Raw genomic sequence first — 22,973 nt, 5'->3', positions numbered from 1 at the left:
AGCTGAAGCACAAGACGAGGCAAAGTCATTTAGTCCCTGTACCTCACTCACTTGCTCATTTGTAAAATGGGGATAACACAAGCCTCCCATGGACAATTGTGAGGCTTGGGTCATTCATGTCTGCAGGCATTTTAAGATCTCATGAAGGTGCTATACATGACAGATACTTCTTGTTTCCCCCTCCTCCCCCAACTAGATCAAAAGCTTTACATGTCTGGGGTCTCTACATTGAAGAATCAGGTCAAAACCACGTCCGACATGAGCCCCTTAAGTCAATGGAGCTACAAGCAGGGCTGAATTTAGCCCATGAAGTTTGAATTCTCCTTATACACACCGTGCCTGCACTTGGAGACGTAACAATGCAGCTGCTGCTTCTTGGGGGAGGGTGGGGGGTGGTTTAAAGCCTTTGTCTGCAGTGGGAAATGGGATCAGTCTACACTTAGCCACTCACAGCAGGTACAAGTGCTGCCCAGGGAAAGTCCTGGCTTATAGAGTCTATCTAGGAACCCCACACCATTTCACGGTCTGTGAGACCAAGTGTCAAGCCGCCCTCTTTTAGGAGTGAGCAGCACCCACCTGCTCTGTATGGTGAAAAGAAGCTGACTACATGTGCCATGGATATCGCCAGCCTTAAAATAACCCACCTGGATGCCTCAGCCTTTCCTGCTAGGGTAGGAAGCAGAAATATTGATATTTCACCAAATAGCCCCATTCCCTGTAATTCCAATCCAATTTTCACAGCAAAGGGGTTCAGGAAACACTACTTAACATTCCAACAGCTCCTTCCCTCCCCAGCATTCAAGGCAGCTCACAAACACGAGCTGGTTTAGTCCTACACACACCACTGCAAGTTAGTGCAGAACTATGAGCCTTGTTTTTTAAAATGGGGAATCTGGCCTAAGTCCCTTCACTTCTGTGCCTCAAAGCAACACAGGGAGCCAGGGAAAGGAATCCCAGTCTTCCATCTCTCCCCAGTCGTCTTCTCCCACTGCTGCATCATGCCCCCTTAAGGCTTGAATTCAGCAGCGTCTCCCTTGAGGGTCTCCTGTCAAAGCCATATTCCGAGAACGCCAGCCTGCATTGCCATGGCCCGGCAAGAACCACATGGGCTATCGCGCTGGTACTGAGCCGCTGGTCACCTGCAGAGTCGTGACCAGCAAGGAGTCTGTAGGGTAAAGTAATCCCAACTCTAGCTAACCAGGATTAAAATGCATGATGGGAGCAGGTGAACTCTAGGGGAAGGAAGGGTGGGGGTGCTTGTGGCAAATGCTGCGGAGGATCTGAACCCCAAAGCATTTGAGAGGGACAGTCAGTCCCAAGAGAATTAGTCTTCAGGGGGACAGACACTGAAGAAACATCAGCCTGACTATTAGCACCATTCAGCTCTAAGTGAGACACACCCATCACAGAGCCTGGAGAGATGGCAGAGACCTATTTGGGCAGGCAGCCCGCCCCTTCTGGGCCAACGCTGGATAGTTCTTTAGTGGACTGGGCATTTTCCAGGGCTTTGCCCAGCTAGGTTTTCAAGGCCCCAAAAGACAGGCCTTCCCCTCAGCAGCCGATGCCACGGGCTCAGACAGTCCCTGTACAGTCAGCGGGCAGGGAAAACCGCAATGAGGAACAAGCAGTGTGTGCTGAGGGACCCACTAGTGCCGTAATAGCGGAACCCTCCCTCTCCCCTGCTCCTCGGCACAGCAGGCAGGGGGACGGCGAGGGAGGACAAACAAAACCCAGAACATAACCACAGAACAGGAATAATGTGAAGCAACCGGTTTTATGCAGCAAGTGCCCAGAGGAGCAGTCACCCAGGAACTCCACTGCTCTGCAGACTCCCTCCCTCCTCCCCACAGAGGGGGGAGCAGGGCCTGGGCGTGTGGGACATACAAACCTCACCAAAGAGCAGCCGGGGTAGAGGGGGGGCCACGGATTGGCAATGGGCTACCAACTCCAACACAACCCAGCCGAGGACCGGCTTTGTTCAGCGCCTAGCACAAGGGCAGCTTGGTCCAGGGCTCAGGCTCCTACACTGCACTGATTACAAAGCCCTGGCTGGGATGATTTAGTTGGTGTTGGTCCTGCTTTGAGCAGGGGGTTGGACTAGAGACCTCCTGAGGTCTCTTCCAACCCGAATCTTCTAGGATTCTATGTTGCAATACAGGTAACACATTTGATCTTAGCCACAGCAGGTCTCTGGCCTGAGACACAAATTAAGGGGGCTCAGGACACTGAAAGTACCAGAATTAGATATCCGGGTCAGGCCCATGGCCTCCAGACACATTAAAAAAACCACACAGGATAAATCAGCCATTATTGGCAGCTAGGGTAACCAGACAGCAAGTGTGAAAAATCGGGACAGGGGGTGGGGGGTAATAGGTGCCTATATAAGAAAAAGACCCAAAAATCGGGACTGTCCCTATAAAATCAGGACATCTGGTCACCCTATTGGCAGCCCTGGCACAGAGCCAAGGGAGATACACAGAACTAGTGAATGTGGGGGCGGGCAGGCGTGACTGGCAACATCTGACTACAGCAACTGTCACCACCTGGTGCCTGAAGCCACTTCACAGCAACAGCTAAAATCTAGGGTTACCATACGTCCGGATTTTCCTGGACATGTCTGGCTTTTTGGTCCTCAAATCCCCATCCAGGAGGAAATTCCAAAAAGCCGGGCATGTCCGGGAAAATAGGGAGGGGTTGTGGGGCTTGGATTGGGGCTGAAGCCGGCGGTGCTCGACCGCCGGCTGGCGCCGCTCGGCCAGGGCCAGGCCGGAGCCGCTCGGCCGGAACCGGGGCCCGAGCGGAGCCGGGCCGGAGATGCTGGGACCGGGGCTGGGGGTGCTTGGCCGCCGGCCAGCGCCGCTCAGTCGGGGCCGGGCCGGAGCTGCTCGGCTGGAACCGGGGCCCAAGCCGAGCCAGGCCGGAGCCGCTGGGACCAGGGTTGGGGGTGCTCGGCCGCCGGCCAGCACCGCTCAGCCGGGGTCGGTGCCCCGGGGCCCGAGACGAGCTGGAGTCACCGGGGCCGGGGCCGGAGCCACCGGGGCCAGGGCAGGCCACAGCCACTCGGCCAGAATCGGGGCCGGCGCCCCAGGGCCCGAGCCGAGCTGAGCCAGAGACGCCGGGGCCAGAGCTGCTCGGCCGGGGGGGCTGGACTGGGCCACGCCTCCTCATGCCCCCCCGTCCCAGTCCCAGCTTACCTGCTGCCTGCCTGTTTCAGGGTTCCCACGAACATTTGATTCGCAGGAAGCAGGGGAGGGGGAGGAACAGGGGGAGGAGCGTTCAGGGGAGGGGGCAGAGTTGGGGTGGGGTCAGGGCGGGGAAGGGACGGGGTTGGGGGCGGGGCCCTGTGGAGTGTCCTCTTTTTGTTTTTTTTAAATATGGTAACCCTATAAAATCGCACCGTGCCTGGCTCAGGGCAGGCCAGGGACCGAGAGCTCTCCAGGGGAGAGTCCTTGCACAGACCCTTGGCATTGTGCTTTGTGCCTCCCAGCACCCTCTGTAGGGGAAGGAAACACCACAGCCTCACGTCTCACTGCTGAAGAATCCAGTCCCGGCCAGCGTCTGGCCCGCCCTCAGCCATCGGCTGGATCGAGGCCCAATCCTCTCCCAAGCAGTAACCACCAGGCAGGGGGAGAGGGGCCTGGAGTCCTGGGCATGAACAGGGCTCAGGGAAAAAATCTCCTTACAACTGCCACAATTAACAGGTGTTTTTATGAGCAGCTTAACTGTCCCTGCCCACGCTTTCAGCTGTTAAGTTTGGCTCTCAAAAAGGGAGAGAGATTTGTAGGCCAGGGCCCAAATCAAACTAAGAATTGGTGGCATTTCATATAGAGGAGAGTCAAATAAAGCAGGTTGAGAGGAAGGGGGATGAGAGTTCTACCAGGCTCCAGGAACCCAGCTCCACCACCGCTCTGACAAGGAGCAGACAGAGAGCTGTGGATGGAGAAATTTACCATCCACTGCATTACATGCAAAACCCAGCTGGTAACCACGGGGCCTGGACTGGATCCCCCCTCTGGAGAAGACATGACACTGCTGACAGAAAACATATTTCAGGCCAGTACGTACATTCTCTGTGGCCTGTCAGGCTTCCAAGGGAACCCCCGGATTAGGGGAACCATACACGGCATGCAAGATCAGGACCAGGAAGGGCTAAACACTTTGTTCCAAGTCTTCAGTCAGCAAAAAATGTATATTGCGGGATGCTGCTCGCAGACCACGAGAGAATGTCAGGGCAGACGCCCAGCTGCTGTAGATAGGAGTAGCTGCATTGAAGTCTAGTCTCTCTGTGCCTCGGTTCCCCATCTGTACAATAGGGACAACAGCACGGCCCTACCTCGCAGGGATGTGGGGAAGATAAATACAGTAAAGATTATGTAAAATACGACTAGGATGAGGGCGGTTGAGTTGCTTGGGAATTCGGGAATTTCTCAACAAAACAGTCCGTCGGAAAACGGCTGATTTGTTGAAAACAGAACTTTCTGCAGTTTTGACAACACTTTCTTCAGGGAGGTTTCTCAAATCCAGTAAGGAATTAAGGTCTAAACCAGGGAGACACCAACTCAGAATAGCCAATAGGCTGGTGGTTTGGGCATTCACACGGGAAATCCAGGGTCAGATCCCTACTTTGCCCAATTTGGAGCAGGGACCTAACCTGGGTCTCCTATGTAGCATGTGAGTAGCCCAACCACTAGGTTTTCTAGGGGTGAATTGGTCTCTCTCTTGCTCTCTCTCTCTCTCCTGATGCAAAACAGGAAATGTTTCAAAATGTCAAATGCTGCAGGACAGTAACACAGTTTCCTGCCTAAGTGTACTGTGACAAAGTTCCTCCTCTATCTTGGTGGATCCTGCGCTTATTGGCGGATTTTCTTGCCTCAGAGATTCACCATGTGGGTTGGGGAACAGCCCAGAGACCTTCCCCTCTGGAAGAACCCACAGTCCAGGTCAATTGGGAGGTTTGGGGGGAACCGAGGCCCGCCCTCTACTGCGGGTTCCAGCCCAGGGCCCTGTGGACTGCAGCTGTCTATAGTGCCTCCTGTAACAGCTGCATGACAGCTACAACTTCCTGGGCTACTTTCCCATGGCCTCCTCCAAACACCTTCCTTATTCTCACCACAGGACCTTCCTCCTGGTGTCTGATAACACTTGTGCTCCTCAGTCCTCCAGCAGCACAGCACAGCCTCTCCCTCCCAACTCCTCACACTCTTGTACCACAAACTGAAGTGAGCTCCTTTTAAAACCCAAGTGCCCTGATTAGCCTGCCTTAATTGATTCTAGCAGCTTCTCCTTAATTGGCTCCAGGTGTCCTAATGAGCCTGCCTGCCTTAACTGGTTCTAGCAGGTTCCTGATTACTCTAGTGCAGCCCCTGCTCTGGTCACTCAGGGAACAGAAAACTACTCATCCAGTGACCAGTATATTTGCCTTCTACCAGACTCCTGTACCCCACTGGTCTGTCACAGTCCATAAGTTTACACTAGATTTGTAGGCCCTAGAGTCTCTATGGTGTTTTCCTATTCTCACTGGTGGAATACCCATCCCCACCCCAATTAGATAACACCCACACTTCAAAGCATTAACACTTACAGATACGTCTGTGTCTCACTCTCCAGTCTCCTCCTCACCCCCAGGAAAACCTCTGCACAGGCTGTTAAATTATTTAATTTCATTTATTTGAAATAAGGTAACACCTCCTGCTGATTACATGCATGAGAGCGCTCGCAATGAAATCAATTTCACAGCACGCTTTCTGCATGTCACCGCATTAATTCTGTTATGGTGCTAACACAGCCCACTTGGGAGGGTAGAAAGTGAAAAGGGACAAGGGCTGTACAATGCAGTGAAGTGATTTGTGAGAGACGGGGGTAGAGCAGGCCAATAGACTGGAGACACCCCTAAGACAGGTCTCAGCTCCCTCTGTGCCTCAGTTTCTCTACACAGATAATATTTGCCTTCCACACATAGCTATTGAGTGGCTTAATTCGTGCTCGCTTACAAAGCGCTTTCAGATCTTTTCAAGGAAGCGGACAGGAGAAGTATTTTACCCGCAAACCAAATTCAGTTTATTGGTGCTAAATACCCAGACAGCAGACGGCTGAATCCAAGCGGTCCCTGGAAGAGCTGCCATCCGAAACAGATTTCAGAAGCATAGACCTAAGCCTACAGTGTTCGGATCTATTCACGCCCTTCACAAAGATGTTAAGAGTTATCAGAGGGTGAGGCCAGCGTATTTAAAGGGATCTTATATTTGTACAACCATGGAATGGCACGTGGCAGCCAGAGCATCTGGGTAGTTCTCACTGGCCACACAGATTAGACCAGTGGTCCCCAACGCGGTGCCCGCAGCATATCGCATTTGGAAAACTGGTCTAAGCCATTCTGACATAAGCCCTCTTCTGCCTATTTCAACGGTGTCTCCACTAGGAGGATTTATACCAGGATAGCTATGCCAGCACATCTTTTCTAGTATAGACCAGGTCTATGCCCGCTCTACTCCCATTCTGGCAGTTCTAGTGGGCATAACTGTAACATGGCTCCCTTAAGGCCCTTTTACTCAGCTAGGATTCACGATGTGACGGAGAGACTGCAGAGACTCATCAAGCCCTCGGATCGCTATCCCTTCCTGCTTCTCACGTGGGCACCAATGATACTGCCAAGAATGACCTTGAGCGGATCACTGCAGACTACGTGGCTCTGGGAAGAAGGATAAAGGAGTTTGAGGCGCAAATGGTGTTCTCGTCCATCCTCCCTGTGCAGGGAAAAGGCCTGGGTAGAGACCGTCGAATTGTGGAAGTCAACGAATGGCTACGCAGGTGGTGTCGGAGAGAAGGCTTTGGATTCTTCGACCATGGGATGGTGTTCCAAGGAGGAGGAGTGCTAGGCAGAGACGGGCTCCACCTAACGCAGAGAGGGAAGAACATCTTCGCAAGCAGGCTGGCTAACCTAGTGAGGAGGGCTTTAAACTAGATTCACCAGGGGGAGGAGACCAAAGCCCTGAGGTAAGTGGGGAAATGGGATACCAGGAGGAAGCACGAGCAGGAGAGTGCAAGAGGGGACGACTCCTGTCTCAGACTGAGAAAGCGGGACAATCAGCGAGTTATCTTAAGTGCCTATACACAAAGGCAAGAAGCCTGGGAAACAAGCAGGGAGAACTGGAAGTCCTGGCACAGTCAAGGAACTATGATGTCATTGGAATAACAGAGACTTGGTGGGATAACTCACATGACTGGAGTACTGTCATGGATGGATATAAACTGTTCAGGAAGGACAGGCAGGGCAGAAAAGGTGGGGGAGTTGCGTTGTATGTAAGAGAAGAGTATGACTGCTCAGAGCTCTGGTATGAAACTGCAGAAAAACCTGAGAGTCTCTGGATTAAGTTTAGAAGTGTGAGCAACAAGGGTGATGTCGTCGTTGGAGTCTGCTATAGACCACCAGACCAGGCGGATGAGGTGGACGAGGCTTTCTTCCGGCAACTAACAGAAGTTACTAGATCGCAGGCCCTGGTTCTCATGGGAGACTTTAATCACCCTGATATCTGCTGAGAGAGCAATACAGCGGTGCACAGACAATCCAGGAAGTTTTTGCAAAGTGTAGGTGACAATTTCCTGGTGCAAGTGCTGGAGGAACCAACTAGGGGCAGAGCTCTTCTAGACCTGCTGCTCACAAACCGGGAAGAATTAGTAGGAGAAGCAAAAGTGGATGCGAACCTGGGAGGCAGTGACCATGAGATGGTTGAGTTCAGGATCCTGACACAAGGAAGAAAGGAGAGCAGCAGAATACGGACACTGGACTTCAGAAAAGCAGACTTTGACTCCCTCAGGGAACTGACGGGCAGGATCCCCTGGGAGAATAACATGAGGGGGAAAGGAGTCCAGGAGAGCTGGCTGTATTTTAAAGAATCCTTATTGAGGTTGCAGGAAAAAAACATCCCAATGTGTAGAAAGAACAGTAAATATGGCAGGCGACCAGCTTGGCTTAACAGTGAAATCCTTGCTGATCTTAAACGCAAAAAAGAAGCTTACAAGAAGTGGAAGATTGGACAAATGACCAGGGAGGAGTATAAAAATATTGCTCAGGCATGCAGGAGTGAAATCAGGAAGGCCAAATCACACTTGGAGTTGCAGCTAGCAAGAGATGTTAAGAGTAACAAGAAGGGTTTCTTCAGGTATGTTAGCAAGAAGAAGAAAGTCAAGGGAAGTGTGGGCCCTTACTGAATGAGGGAGGCAACCTAGTAACAGAGGATGTGGAAAAAGCTAATGTACTTAATGATTTTTTTGCCTCTGTCTTCACGAACAAGGTCAGCTCCCAGACTGCTGCACTGGGCAGCACAGTATGGGGAGAAGGTGACCAGCCCTCTGTGGAGAAAGAAGTGGTTCGGGACTATTTAGAAAAACTGGACGAGTACAAGCGCTGCATCCGAGGGTGCTAAAGGAGTTGGCGGATGTGATTGCAGAGCCATTGGCCATTATCTTTGAAAACTCATGGCAATCGGGGGAGGTCCCGGATGACTGGGAAAAGGCTAATGTAGTGCCCATCTTTAAAAAAAGGGAAGGAGGAAGATCCGGGGAACTACAGGCCAGTCAGCCTCACCTCAGTCCCTGGAAAAATCATGGAGCAGGTCCTCAAGGAATCAATTATGAAGCACTTAGAGGAGAAGAAAATGATCAGGAACAGTCAGCATGGATTCACCAAGGGCAAGGCATGCCTGACTAACCTAATTGCCTTCTATGAGGAGATAACTGGCTCTGTGGATGAGGGGAAAGCAGTGGATGCGTTATTCCTTGACTTTAGCAAAGCTTTTGATATGGTCTCCCACAGCATTCTTGTCGGCAAGTTAAAGAAGTATGGGCTGGATGAATGGACTATAAGGTGGATAGAAAGCTGGCTAGATCGTCGGGCTCAACGGGTAGTGATCAACGGCTCCATGTCTAGTTGGCAGCCGGGTTCAAGTAGAGTGCCCCAGGAGTCGGTCCTGGGGCCGGTTTTGTTCAATATCTTCATTAATGATCTGGAGGATGGTGTGGACTGCACTCTCAGCAAGTTTGCAGATGACCCTAAACTCGGAGGAGTGGTAGATACGCTGGAGGGTAGGGATAGGATACAGAGGGACCTAGACAAATTAGAGGATTGGGCAAAAAGAAACCTGATGAGGTTCAACAAGGACAAGTGCAGAGTCCTGCACTTAGGACAGAAGAATCCCATGCATTGTTACAGACTAGGGACCGAATGGCTAGGAAGCAGTTCTGCAGAAAAGGACCTAGGGGTTACAGTGAACGAGAAGCTGGATATGAGTCAACAGTGTGCCCTTGTTGCCAAGAAGGCTAACGGCATTTTGGGCTGCATAAGTAGGGGCATTGCCAGCAGATCGAGGGACGTGATCGTTCCCCTCTATTCGACATTGGTGAGGCCTCATCTGGAGTACTGTGTCCAGTTTTGGGCCCCACACTACAAGAAGGATGTGGAAAAATTGGAAAGAGTCCAGCGGAGGGCAACAAAAATGATTAGGGGTCTGGAGCACATGACTTATGAGGAGAGGCTGAGGGAACTGGGATTGTTTAGTCTGCAGAAGAGAAGAATGAGGGGGGGATTTGATAGCTGCTTTCAACTACCTGAAAAGGGAGTTCTAAAGAGGATGGATCTAGACTGTTCTCAGTGGTACCTGATGACAGAACAAGGAGTAATGGTCTCAAGTTGCAGTTGGGGAGGTTTAGGTTGGATATTAGGAAAAACTTTTTCACTAGGAGGGTGGTGAAGCACTGGAATGGGTTACCTAGGGAGGTGGTGGACTAAATGACCTCCTGAGGTCCCTTCCAACCTTGATATTCTATGATTCTATGACCAACCTGTCCCACCACAATTTTTAGCTCACTAGTGTGGGTATATCCACCCAAGCTAGAAATAACACCTCCAGCATAGAATACCCTCAGCTCCAGGGTGCAGAAGCCAGAATCTGCTCCTTCTTGAACATTATCAGAAGAGTTCCGACCCATGAAAACCCACTGAAGGCACCGAGGGTGGCACCAGAATCACTGAATCATTGAACTCTGCTCCGATCAGGTCTAAATCACACAAGGTTTGGAATGCCAGCAGTCACTAGTTGTCTGTCTCTGGGGAGACAAAGCCATAGCATTCCTGGTTCCTCAGCCAGAACTGGAGAAGGGGGCACAATACAAAATAAGATCTTTCTGGTCTCTTAACACCACCTCTCTCACTCTGGGGGAAGGCTGCCATGATTAGCACATAGGACAGTTTCCCACAAAGTGCACCGTGAGCAGGCTAAGGAGTAATCCAGTAATAATAGCTTGCAGTTTTGAGCACTTTTCTTCCCAAAGGATTTCAGGGGCACTTTAGAGAAAGGATGTCTGTCATGCCTGGAATGCAGCCTCCCCTGGGGTGGAGCACAGCGGCTCGCTAAACAGTGCCCAGCAACCAGAATAAAAAATAATTGACGGAAAAGGAGTTCACTGAAATTTTCCATAGAAAATAAAAAGTCAATTTCAATTAAGTTTCTTGTATTGACATTTTGAAGCAAAATGAAACATTCCATGTCCAAGTGTCGATTCAAACCAAAACATTTCAGTTCAAATTGACATTCTGACATTGCCAAACTTGGAATTTTTTGTTCCACAAAAAGGCCACGGCACTGAGGCTACCACAGCCTAGTCTTTAAGGATCCCATGTGTGGCCAAGACTCTGGTTTTATGGCTCGTTTGTAAAAGGAACCTCCAAAAATAAATAAACCAGCAGATTCCTTAGGGGGTTCTGCACAGAGTGTGAAGGCACTTCCTCTAACCCCTTCAGCACAGCTCCCCTCCTCCCCACACAGGGGAGGTAAAAGAAAAAAAAAAAAAAAAACCAGAAACAGCACCTCCAGTAGGTTTATCCTAGTTTCCTTCCCGCCTACTGTCTGTCCCAGCTTGTTTGCTGCACCGAACAGGGCTGACTGATGCGGTCAGATCAGGAGCCATTTGTGAGTTACAGCGCAATAAAGCAGTCCCGGGCGCCCTATCTCACTCCCCGTCTACACTGGCAAGGCACGTAGAGCACTCTGACTCCGCAGTTACAGCGCTGCTGGTACTCCACCTCGGCGAGTGGAGTAACGTTTGCTGCACCCCACGCTCTTGACAACCCATCCGTATTTGACATAAATGCCCTAAGCCAGAACTAAACAGGGGGCGAAGTGTGTCCAGGAGAAGGGATGCTTAATTTAATGTGTTAGTAAAAATTGGCCCTCTTGCCAAGTTGATGAGGAAGACAAGTTGATGAGGAAGAATCAAATTAGCATGGATAAATGGCACATTTGTGTGATAAATGTCACCTGGGTGGAAGCAGGAGGCCAGCAGCAACCCAGCCTCAGAGATAGCCAAAACAAGCTTAGGAGACGGGCCTCAGGTTTCAGATGTGAATGGAGGGAACAGCACAGTAAATCTAGGGCCCATCTGTGCAGCAAGGGGAACGCAAGCGGCACCCAATCAGGATTGCTGTTAAAGGAGCCATACATCGAAACATCCCGGTCCACGGGTCATCCATAGGGGATCGAGAGCATGGGGGCTGGGAAATGTGTGCATAGAGACTGACAGCAGCTAGATCCGCAGATTGGAAATGAAGTGTGGCCTACATCCACCCACAAGAGGGGTGTGTATCACATAGAATGGTAGGGACCATCTTTTTGTTCTGGGCTTGTACAGCACCTAGACCAATGGGTTCCTGGCCCATGGCTGGGGATGGAAGGTGCTGGCAAGGGAAAACTACTGTACAGAGAAGGAAACTACAGTACAGAAGTTTCCCAGGGTCAATCAGCTAGTCAGAGGTGGAGCTGGGAGTCCAGCCTCTGAGTGCTCTGTTCTACATTCCTCCCCTTTCAGTCTGAGCACTAGCAAGGGTTTACAGCCAAACCTTCTCCTAAAGGGCCTGGTGTTTACAGCGGCCCAGGCTTTAGTAATTACGACACTGATCAGTACTGGCCAAATTCCCTACCATACGTAATGCTAAGATGCATGAACTGAGAGATCTGGCACTGTCCCGGGATGCAGTTGGGATACGCCCCGATCCAATGACTTAATCCTTGATCTGCACTGCAGAAATGCCCAGCATTGGTAATGACTTGGCAGGCCACTGCCCTCTACTGAAGGGACTCAGAGCTGTTTAGCTGTGTGTCTCCGGCCCTGCACGGCTAAGGGCTATTCCCTTGAGCTCCTGTGGCAGCAGCACATGCTTTTTGAAGAAGATCTGGATTCGATTGCTGTTGTAAGCGTGATGCTTCCATTGGCCGCAGCGTGTAGCCCAGGGACGGTGAGGGCTAGATTTACAAAGGGGCTTAGGTGCCTAAGCAGCAGTTAGGTGCCTAAGTCCCAGATTTAAGCTCCACTGCTTTTCCCAGAACTCCCGCTCAGTTGCTGCCGAATGCTGCAGGCGCCTACGTTTTGCAATAAAAGTCCCCTCGGTACCTATGTTTCTGCCTCGGGGCCTGCGCACTCACTCCAGCCACCCAGACCCTGAGCCCCAGAGCAATTCACCACCTGAGGAAGACAGTTGCTTAACCTGCCTGCGGGGCCCAGTCCAGTAGAGCACATCTAGCTCCACACAAAACCAGAGTGTGATGGGGGGACCCCCCTTATAACTTTAGCCCAGTGGTGAGGGTACTCACCCAGGATGTTGGAGACCCCCAGCTCAAGTCCCCCCCCCCCATCCCAGCCTGAGGAGGAGAAGGGATTTGACAGGGATCCACCACTCGGGTGAGTGCTCTAACCACTGGGCTATTGGAGAGCCTGATGCCGCTAAATCTCTCCTGTGGAATCTGGATAATTAAAGAGTCATTGGGCCAGCGAGGGAATGACTGTGTTGCCTGGTGGGGCGGGCATTCCTGGGGGAGAGTTAGGCTCCAATGGCTATTTATTTGTTTAGCCACAATGGAACAGCCATCAAACAGGAGATATGGATTCGGAAGAAGCCCCACATCCAACTGTCCCATAGCTCTGTGAGTAGGACCCTCACCTGTTCACCTGAGCCCAGTTCAAATCCCATCTCGGAGAGGGGACTCAAACACGAGGTCTCCCCCATCCTGGGTAAGTCCCCTAACTCCTGGGTTACAAGAAATGCTTTAGGCACCTGAGGCGAGAAGAGGGCTCACAGCTGAGGATCCCAAGCAGAAGGCAGCTCCAGCTTAAATTTAGGCATTGAACTTCCTGAGAGGGGCCAGAGCTTAGGTCATACCCTTCTCTTTGGCATCTCCCACTGACTAACCTAGGCGGCTCCCCGTTCAGCGTCCTGGCTTCTGTGAATCCCATTCTGAGGCGCTGATCTCTCTCCATTCACCAGATAGGCAGTGTGAGCACCTAACTCAGGCTGCGTGAATCCCAGGGATTTCCTGGGCACTTAAAGCTCTCCGTGAATCTAAATTCCTACAAGCAGCACAGCTCCATTGCCATATACTCTGGGGAAAACAGTAGAGGAGGCTCAGCCGTCACTGAACAGCTGCACGCTGGCCTGTCCATCAGCCCCCACACTGCTAGTCTCCCAGCTCCTTCCACGAAACGCACAGAGAAGATTCTAGTTGGGCAGAGACTGCAGAAAACCTGGTATCAAAGCAATACATACATCATGAACAAGCCACCTGGGTCCGTCTGCCCAACATACACAGCCCCAGCCACTTCCCAGGACCTGGAAGAGGGTCCATAGTTTGGAGGAGGAAGCTGTGGGACCGGAAGGGAGCAATGAATTATTTCAGCAATGTAGAGGCCCAGGGGAAAGGCAAACAGGTGCCGGGAGACACTCACAGCCGTTGGACACAAGATTGTTTGTCCGACAGAGGGGAACAGAAGCAGATTGGAAGAGAACTCACTTGCCCGTGTCCCAAAGAGAGCGAAAATCCTGGATCAAAGCCCAGGATATCCTGGCCTAAGCTCACTTGCAAACATCTCAAAGAAGAATAAAATGGGGAAGAGCTATTACTTATTTTTTGGTGGGGCAGAGAAGATCCCAGGAGCTAGTTGCTACAACACAAACAATAGTTTTCTCATCAGCAGCCAAGGCTTACACCAACCTCCAGAACAGTACATATTGGCCAAGAGAATGGTCCTGATAACTTGACAGGCAGCAGACGGTACTAAATCCAGAGCATGCCATGTGAACATCTCATCACTTATTTCAGAGTAGCAGCCGTGTTAGTCTGTATCCGCAAAAAGAACAGGAGTACTTGTGGCACCTTAGAGACTAACAAATTTATTAGAGCATAAGCTTTCGTGGGCTACAGCCCACTTCTTCGGATGGATATAGAGTGGAACATATATTGAGGAGATATATATACACACATACAGAGAGCATGAACAGGTGGGAGTTGTCTTACCAACTCTGAGAGGCCAATTAAGTAAACTCATCACTTAGGATGCATTAGTCCATATTTCACCAACTGTACATCCTCCCTTTTCCCTCTAAAGGGGAGTTGTGGGAGAGAATGAAAAGCATTGCGCTAGATGGCAAGTTATCTAAGGCCTTGGCTACACTTACCCGCTAGTTCGGCGGCTGGCAATCGAACTTCTGGGTTCGACTTATCGCGTCTAGTCTGGACGCGATAAGTCGAACCCGGAAGTGCTCGCCGTCGACTGCGGTACTCCAGCTCGGCGAGAGGAGTACCGCGGAGTCGACGGGGGAGCCTGCCTGCCGAGTGTGGACCAAGGTAAGTTCGAACTAAGGTACTTCGAACTTCAGCTACGTTATTCACGTAGCTGAAGTTGCGTACCTTAGTTCGAATTAGGGGGGTAGTGTAGACCTGGCCTAAGAAGCACACACTGCACTGCCAGTTTGCCTAAACGGTCCCAGTATCAAAAGAAGGGCTACAGCCGGTTATCACAGCAGCACCATGCTCCCAGCCGTGAGGACAGACGCCCGGGGCAGATTCACATATTACCACGATGAATGCCATACTAATGGCTAGAGAGAAGTGAAACGTCAGAATTCTAGGATCAGGTGGCCCCAGGAAGATAATTCCTTAGAGAAGACATGACCCAGTTAAGATCTTGTTTCCTGCCAATTATGACACCGCCAACAAGTGCGACAATTGAACACACTGAACTAAGAGCCAGAGATTAGCCGACAACATTGTTAAAGCCTGGAATGCTGAGAATCAAGCCAACAGTATTTCAGTAGCTGCATTCAGTCTGTTGCACCTGTTGCGCCACGTTGCTTTGGTCTCCCAGACTATGATGATATGTTCCAGGGAGGTTCCACAGGAATCTGCAGGCATCTCCACATCATCACTCATTTTGAGTCGACTACTATTACTGCAGCCAAAGAATTTGCACCAGTTAAGAGGAAAGCTTGCTTCTTTCACCTGTTCAGAAGTGTTGTGGTGTTTAAGGTACTTACACAAGGAGGTAGTGGACAGCTAAGAGGACTGATAATGAGCTAAGTGGCAGTAGTTTATCAGTTTAAATCCCATATCAGGACACTAGCAAGCTGAAGGTGTTGCAGGGATGGGCCTCTGCATGGAATGAATTGGGCAGATAGGTGAAATGTGTTATGTGAATACATATTTATTCATGAATTTGAAAGCCAAATCAGATTCATTGTACTCTTGGTTCTTTCCACAAAGATGAGTGTTTCTCCTTTACTGGTGCGAACACTCAGAGCTAATTTTACGCTTGAATATTTGCCAGAAATGAATGCCAAATTGTAAGTGAGACTGTAAAATTCCCAAGCTATGGGACACTGGCTAGTTACAAGGGTCTGTTTCTGTTCGCTCGATTGCATGAGTTATGGGACCACCCAGCCCACAACATTTCATCCCAAGAATGTCTGCTGACAAAAATCAGAAGTAATTTTGAATGAGAAATGAAATCAGGAATTTTGCAATCAGTTCACAGACAATTCATGAGCAGGAAAAAAGGCAAAATGCGGCAAATAAATGATTGATTCTGCACGACTCAGAAGACTCAGTCCAGTCGGCACTGGCTAAGCATCCAAGTCAAAAAGTCACCATCACTAATGGACTACCTTCTTTGCCAGCTCAGAGACAACAAGGTTTGAATGGGCCATGGAGACTGAAGTCCCTTCATTCCTAGAGCAGTCCCTCCAAGTCCAGGAGAGGGCACTTCCCACAGGCAAGGTGAGGGAAGCTCGCAGAGCAGCTGCCTACAAGATCCCTGTTCTGGTCCCAACATAGCAAAGTACTTCCGCATATGTTTAACGTTAAGCATGTGCTTAAGTCCCATTGACTTCAAGTGCTTAAAGTTAACACCATGCTCAAGTGCTTTGCTAATCAGGGCCTATGGTTACAGGCCCATCAATCTGTGCCAGACTGACTGCTGCTACAGTTCAGCTTTAAACTCTTACAAATAAAATAATTTGATAAGGAAATTAAAAATATGCCCCGTTGGCACTTTGGTATGGAAAGGGCCCAGGAATGTCTGAAGTTCCAGGACCCGCCTGCATTAGCTTTTCTGCACTCTGGGAAGACGCCAAATGGCTTACGTTCACTAGAGGTGGGGTTTGGCTCTGTGTCAGAATTGGGTTTGGTCGAGGGACTGAGGCAGAATCAGACTTAGGGGTAGAATTCAAGAGTGCGAAATTCTCACCAGAACTTCGGCACGAGACTCACGAGATCAACTGTGCTTATAGTTCAGCCACATCCAAACTGAGACCAAGAACAGAAAATTCTCTGGATCAAACCTAAGCAAAGCCAGAGGGGCAGGTTCAGAACCAGGGAGGCAAATCAGACCTCCGCCTCTCCCTGGTTTTAAGGTTCAAGGCTCTAGTTTTGACCTCTCTCTAGCAACATAAGGGGTCAAATTCATCCCCAATATTACTCCATTGACGTTAGATCAGGGATGAATTGGCTTCATGTGCCATATCCCTATGGAAAATCAGTATTGTATACAGCTTGGAGGGCCTCAGGGGGGAACAAACACAGAGAAATAGAGCCATACAAGTCCACAACCAAAACACATACACTCTCCGCTAAAACGGTGGTCAACACATGAGCCACATGGATGATTCTCAACACTCTAATCCCAGCGGTAGCCACTGGGTCATTTACAGCTGGAGAGATTAACTGCAAAGGATGGACTTTGCCAGATTTTCAGGGTGGGAGAGGCATTGGAGAAGTGTTGCAAGAGGAACAACAAAAGAGAGAGTTACAGACGGAAATAATTGTGACCAAGGAGCCTCACCCATCCACAGAAGTGAATTCCAACACTGTGAGCTCAGGTTAAAGACTCGTTTAGAAGGCAAACAAAAAAATATTTACCTAAAAAAATTTTTTTTAAACATACAAAACAAAATTTGCCCCTCAAGAAAGTAAATGCTCCTCTCATTCCAGACACAAGTTTTCAGTTACAAAAATTTAGTAAGTGACCCTTCTTTACCACCAGTTGTGTATATAACTTTGGGGAGGAGGAAGAGAATACTGTTTTCTTGGTTTTAGTGTATTTTCTTTAAAAAAAAATATCTGTGCTTTTATTTATAGGTATAATATATATTTTAATCTTCTCTATAAAACATCGTGAAAATTAGAAATCAATGTTGCAGAGAGCATGGCTTAAAGATTTAACCACGTTTGTGTTTATACAGCACCTAGAACAGTGGGGCCCTGGTTTTTGATTGGAGCCCCTTGGCACTACTGCAATACAAATAATTACCACCACCACCACAACCACCGTCTTCCTAGGACCAAAAGTTCAGAATTCATCAGGGTCAGCTTCAGTGTTTACAAAGAAAATAACGGTTAAGGAACTCCCATGGCAGCAGAACATCCTGTGCCCAGGTTAGGTTGCATCTCTCACTCTGTTTCGGAGACTGCCCTTTGTTGGTGCTGTTGTCCACACAGCAGCTTTGTGGTGCCGATGCCTAAGCAGCAAAGCACCGCGCGAAAATCAGGCCAGCAGGTCTACCTCTGAACCCAGCAAAGATGCAGCAACTTCCAAAAGTGAGTTTCATTTGTGAAAGGTTGGGTCACAGAGATCCCCTTGGGACTGTCACCTGATGTGCTGAAATTACCTCTGAGCCCATTTTCCCTGCCAGCTTGGGACTCCAGAACCCTGCCTTGTTGAGCCAGACACGCTAGCCTGCTGCAACGCAGCCACGCCCCCAAAGCTGCAGACTAACTAAAAACAGCTCAGCAGGTTACCTGACTCCAGCACCCAGACACCCAGCTCCCAATGGGATCCAAACCCCAAATAAATCTGTTTTACTTTGTATAAAACTTATACAGGGTAAATTTGTAAATTGTTCGCCCCCTATATCACTGATAGAGAGATATGCACAGCTGTTTGCTCCCCCAGGTATTAATCACGCACTCTGGGTTTATTAATAAACAAAAGTGATTTTATTAAGTATAAAAAGTAGGATTTAAGTGGTTTCAAGTAATAACAGCCAGAACAAAGTACGTCACAGAGCAAAATAAAACAAAACACACAAGTCTAATCCTAATACATTAAGAAACTGATTACAGGTAATATCTCAAAGATCTTCCAATAAGCTTCTTTAACAAACTAGACTTCTTCTTAGTCTGGGCCCAATCCTTTCCCCTGATACAGTCTTTGTTAGCTCCAGCGACATCTCACGTGATAAGCAGGGGTTTTCTCATTACTGGCAGCCCCCTTTGTCCTGCTCCACCCCCTTTTATGGCTTTGGCACAAGGTGGGAATCTTTTGTCTGTGCTTGTCCCAACCGCCGCCTCATCAATGGAAAAGTGCAAGGATTAAGATGGGTTCCAGTATCATGTGACATGGTCACATGTCACTGTAAGACCCTTAGTCTCCATTCTTCCTGGGTTGGCCCACACATAGACAGGGTTTGCAGGTAAATGAACTATTTACAACCAAATTTTCCTAGTCAATGGGAGCCATCAAGATTCTAAACCACCATTAATGGCCCACACTTTGCATAATTACAATAGGACCTCAGAGTTATACTTCATATTTTTAGCTTCAGATACAAGAATGATACATGCTTACAAATAGGAGGAATATATTCAGTAGGTTATAACCTTTTTTATGATACCTTACAAGATGCCTTTTGCATAAAGCATATTCCAGTTGCATTATATTTACACTCAAGCATATTTCCATAAAACATATGGAGTGCAACGTCACACATTCCTCTCCGAGTCAGCAGTTTCTGAAACGATCAAATTATTTTACTATTGGTGCCTGGGCTTCAAAGTGCGGAGCAGAACCTACGTGGCACTGGAGAAGGGAGAAAGATTTTTAAAATGACACGAGTCCTTTCTAGGAAGGCAAAAAATTAAGCGCGAGAAAGGCTGGTTTGGTGGTTAGAACACTGGAGTGGGACTGCAAAGTTGGGACATTCATTATAATGGAGGGCTTGAGAGTGACAAAGAACTGAGCATTGGCAAGTTAGTTTTAAACAGTGCTTCCCCTCAAGGTCCCACTCTGAATTTCAAATACAACCACCCCACTGAGCTCCTGCTGGATGGAAGATGCTATACAAACATAAAAGATTACTGCAAGAACCTTAGGCTAGCAAAATCAGGGCTTAAATTGCTCCCCATCTGAAAGAGTCCCTGCTTTGATACAAAAGCTATCACCAGCATGTAGGAGATCTGGCTGTACGTAAACATTTTAAGTATTTCAGAGTCTCATTTAGAGAAGGAGAAAAACAAAACAAAGCGTGTATGAGATTTGGCCAAGTTATTTGCCACATCCCGTAACTAGATCTTTAAAAGAACTATCTTCTAATAGCATCAATTGTACGTTGTTGCAAAAAAACAGCAGCCATGGGAGGCCCTTCAAACGTCCCTTTTTTCGCATTAGTGTCTGGCTCCAGGAACACAAGTCTGACAAGAAGCGTGGCAGGTAATTTTGGGAGGACTTGTGAGGCAATGAGAAGGCACTCACTGAACAAAGTATCCCTTTGCTCCAGGGGCTGGGGTTGTGTAATACCACAGCCTACATGGGTCATCAGCTACAGGAATTGAACCTGGGACATCTGGATCCTAACGTCAGAGTCTCTGCTGCTTATGCTAGAAAACCCAGGTCTCCTAGCCAAGGCTGTAGCTGGCTCACCAATGTCTGTAACCCAGCCACCACTAGCGGGGGCAAAACCATCAACATAATATTTCATAAATGATCCGGAAAAACGGGAAACCCGTGATGTGGTAAGGTTTGCAGACGATACAAAACTACTCAAGATAGTTAAGTCCAAAGCCGACTGTGAAGGGTTACAAAGGGATCTCACAAAACGGGGTGACTAGGCAGCAAACTGTTGATAAATGCAAAGTAATGCCCATTGGAAAATATAATCCCAGCTATGCATATAAAATGATGGGGTCTAGATTAGCACTTAAAGATCTTGGAGTCATTGTGGATAATTCTTTGAAAACATCTGCTCAATGTGCAGCGGCAGTCAAAAAAGCGAACAGACTGTTAGGCTCCATTAGGAAAGGGATAGACAATGAGACAGGAAATATCACAATGCTACTATATAAATCCATGGTACGCCCACATCTTGAATTCTACATCCCCATCTGGCTGCCTCATCTCAAAAATGATATATCGGAATTGGAAAAATTACAGAGAAGGGCAACAAAAATTATTAGGGGTAAGGAACAGCTTCCATACGAGGACAGATTTAAAAGACTGGGACTGTTCAGCTTAGGAAAAAAGATGACTACGGGAGGATATGACGGAGGTCTATAAAATCATGAATGGCATGGAGAAAGTGAATAAGGAAATATTGTTTACCCATTAACATAACACAAGAAGCAGGGGTCACCCAATGAAATTAATAGGCAGCAGGTTTAAAGCAAACATAGCAGCATAGGATTAGAAGGGACCGCAAGGTTCGTCTAGTCCAGGGGTCGGCAACCTTTCAGAAGTGGGGTGCCGAGGCTTCATTTATTCACTCTCATTTAAGGGTTCACGTGCCAGTAATACATTTTAATGTTTTTAGAAGCTCTCTTTCTATAAGTCTATAATATGTAACTAAACTATTGTTGTATGTAAAGTAAATAAGGTTTTTAAAATGTTTAAGACGCTTCATTTAAAATTAAATTAAAATGAAGAGCACCGGACCGGTGGCCAGCACCCGGGCAATGTGAGTGCCACTGAAAATCAGCTCGCATGCCACCTTTGGCACGCGTGCCGTAGGTTGCCTACCCCTGGTCTAGTCTAACCCCCTGCCAAGCTGCAGGATTTCTTGGGTCTAAATCCAGATGGCTATCTAGCCTCCATTTGAAATCCTCCAGTGAAGGAGCTTCCACGACCTCCCTAGGCAGTCTGTTCCATTGTCCTACTGTTCTTACCGTTAGGTAGTACTTCTTCATAGTGCACAGTCAACCTGTGGAACTTGCTACCATGGGTTGTTCTGAAGGCCAAAAGTATAAATGGGTGAAAAAAGAATTAGACAAGTTCATGGAGGACAGGTCCATCAGTGGCTATTAGCCAAGATGGGCAGGGATGCAACCCTATGCTCTGGGTGTCCCTAAACCTCTGACTGACAGAAGCTGAGATGGGATGACAGGTGACGGATCACTCAAAAATTGCCCTGTTCTGTTCATTTCCTCTGAAGCGTCTGGCACTGGCCATTGTCGGAAGACAGGATCCTGGGCTAGATGGACCATTGGTCTGACCCAGTATGCCCGTTCCTCTGTTCTTAACCACAACCAGCCACAAATATGGCCAATTAGACAAGACACAGGGATACCTAGGAAGCAGGTGAGTAGATGACCTGAACACCTGACAAATGAGAGGATTACTGTGCCTCCCATTGGACGTCTACCGGCAGCTACTAGCTCTGAACACCAACGGCTTCATGATCACATGGCCACTCGTCCTCTGCACAGTTCCTTCTGCTGTGGCCTGGTCAGCCACTGGGGTGGCCTGGAACCACCTGGTGTCTGCTTGCTGCGCCTGCTCCTCCACTGGCCATGACTGGGTGGGTATGTGTGATTTCCATCAGCACACATGGACCGTCAGTGCCATTCTGGGTGTGGAGAGAGCTGGTGCCTTCCTCGGTTTGGTTTAGACCAGAGGTTCCCAAACTTATTTGGCCTACCGCCTCCTTTTCAGAAAAAAAATTACTCAGCGCCCCCCTTTTCAGAAAAAAATTACTCAGCGCCCCCCTAGAAATCTACCTTCCTTAAGAGAACAAACAGAAAGATGCAGTGACAAATTTGCGTTCTTTTATGTATCTATATTTCTACCTATGTCTTACGATATAGTAAAGAAAGATGTGTTATTAGAATATCGCCCACGACATCAGGTATACAGTGTTTTTTGCGTAAGACGGCAAAAGACAACCAAACTAAAATACTAATGAAACTAATAAACTGGGTTTTGTTCTTTGCTCAGCGTTAGATATATGTATTTGATATTAAATTGTCAAATATCAAACTAAATTTATCAAGAAATAATTAATTTAAAAAATAATCAATATGCAATTAAAAATCAGTTATAGTTTTAATTTAGTTTGCCCTTATTTAAATAATTGTTCCTTATTAACACACGCCTTATTTACCAATTAACACAGATGATTCGATACATATAAATAAATGTTAATAGTTAACAATTCTTTTCGATTTCATTCCCGTTTTCGTTAATATTGTAATAAAAAATATGACAAATATATTGACTGTACACTTCAAATAGTACTGTACCGACACAAGCCTGCTACGATTTTATTATTAGTAAGCACTAGAGACACAGAAACGTACGGTAGATATGTAATAAAATGTATAAAAATACTCACGTGTAAATTGCTGTTTTATTGAAACAACAATAATACAATTTGCTTTGTATGTGATCCATAATCCGTAAAGATCGAAGGTATCGAATTATGAATAAAAAATTTTAAATACTTATTGCACTATTGTTAACTGCTTTTTACACAATTCAGAAACAATCTAAATTAGATTTCATACGTCGCCTATTTATAGTATCGCATTGTAAACAAGTCATTACACGCACATATTCCTGCCGATGCATGCTGGACTTCCCGACAATGCGCGACATGCTCGCCTGCC

The 22,973-nt window shown here is 48.1% G+C and overlaps 1 protein-coding gene across 3 annotated transcripts in view; it reads right to left on the bottom strand.

Moving 5' to 3' along the window:
- Nucleotides 1-22,973, bottom strand: part of ST3GAL4 (ST3 beta-galactoside alpha-2,3-sialyltransferase 4) — a 162,784-nt gene that overhangs the window by 113,981 nt on the left and 25,830 nt on the right. The gene's annotated exons all lie outside the window — the stretch shown is intronic.

The sequence above is a fragment of the Malaclemys terrapin genome, chromosome 15, assembly GCF_027887155.1.
Source record: "Malaclemys terrapin pileata isolate rMalTer1 chromosome 15, rMalTer1.hap1, whole genome shotgun sequence".
NCBI classification, from domain to species: Eukaryota; Metazoa; Chordata; order Testudines; family Emydidae; genus Malaclemys; species Malaclemys terrapin.
The sequence above is the reverse complement of the archived record's forward strand: the minus strand, read 5'-3'. Positions and strand labels throughout refer to the sequence as shown.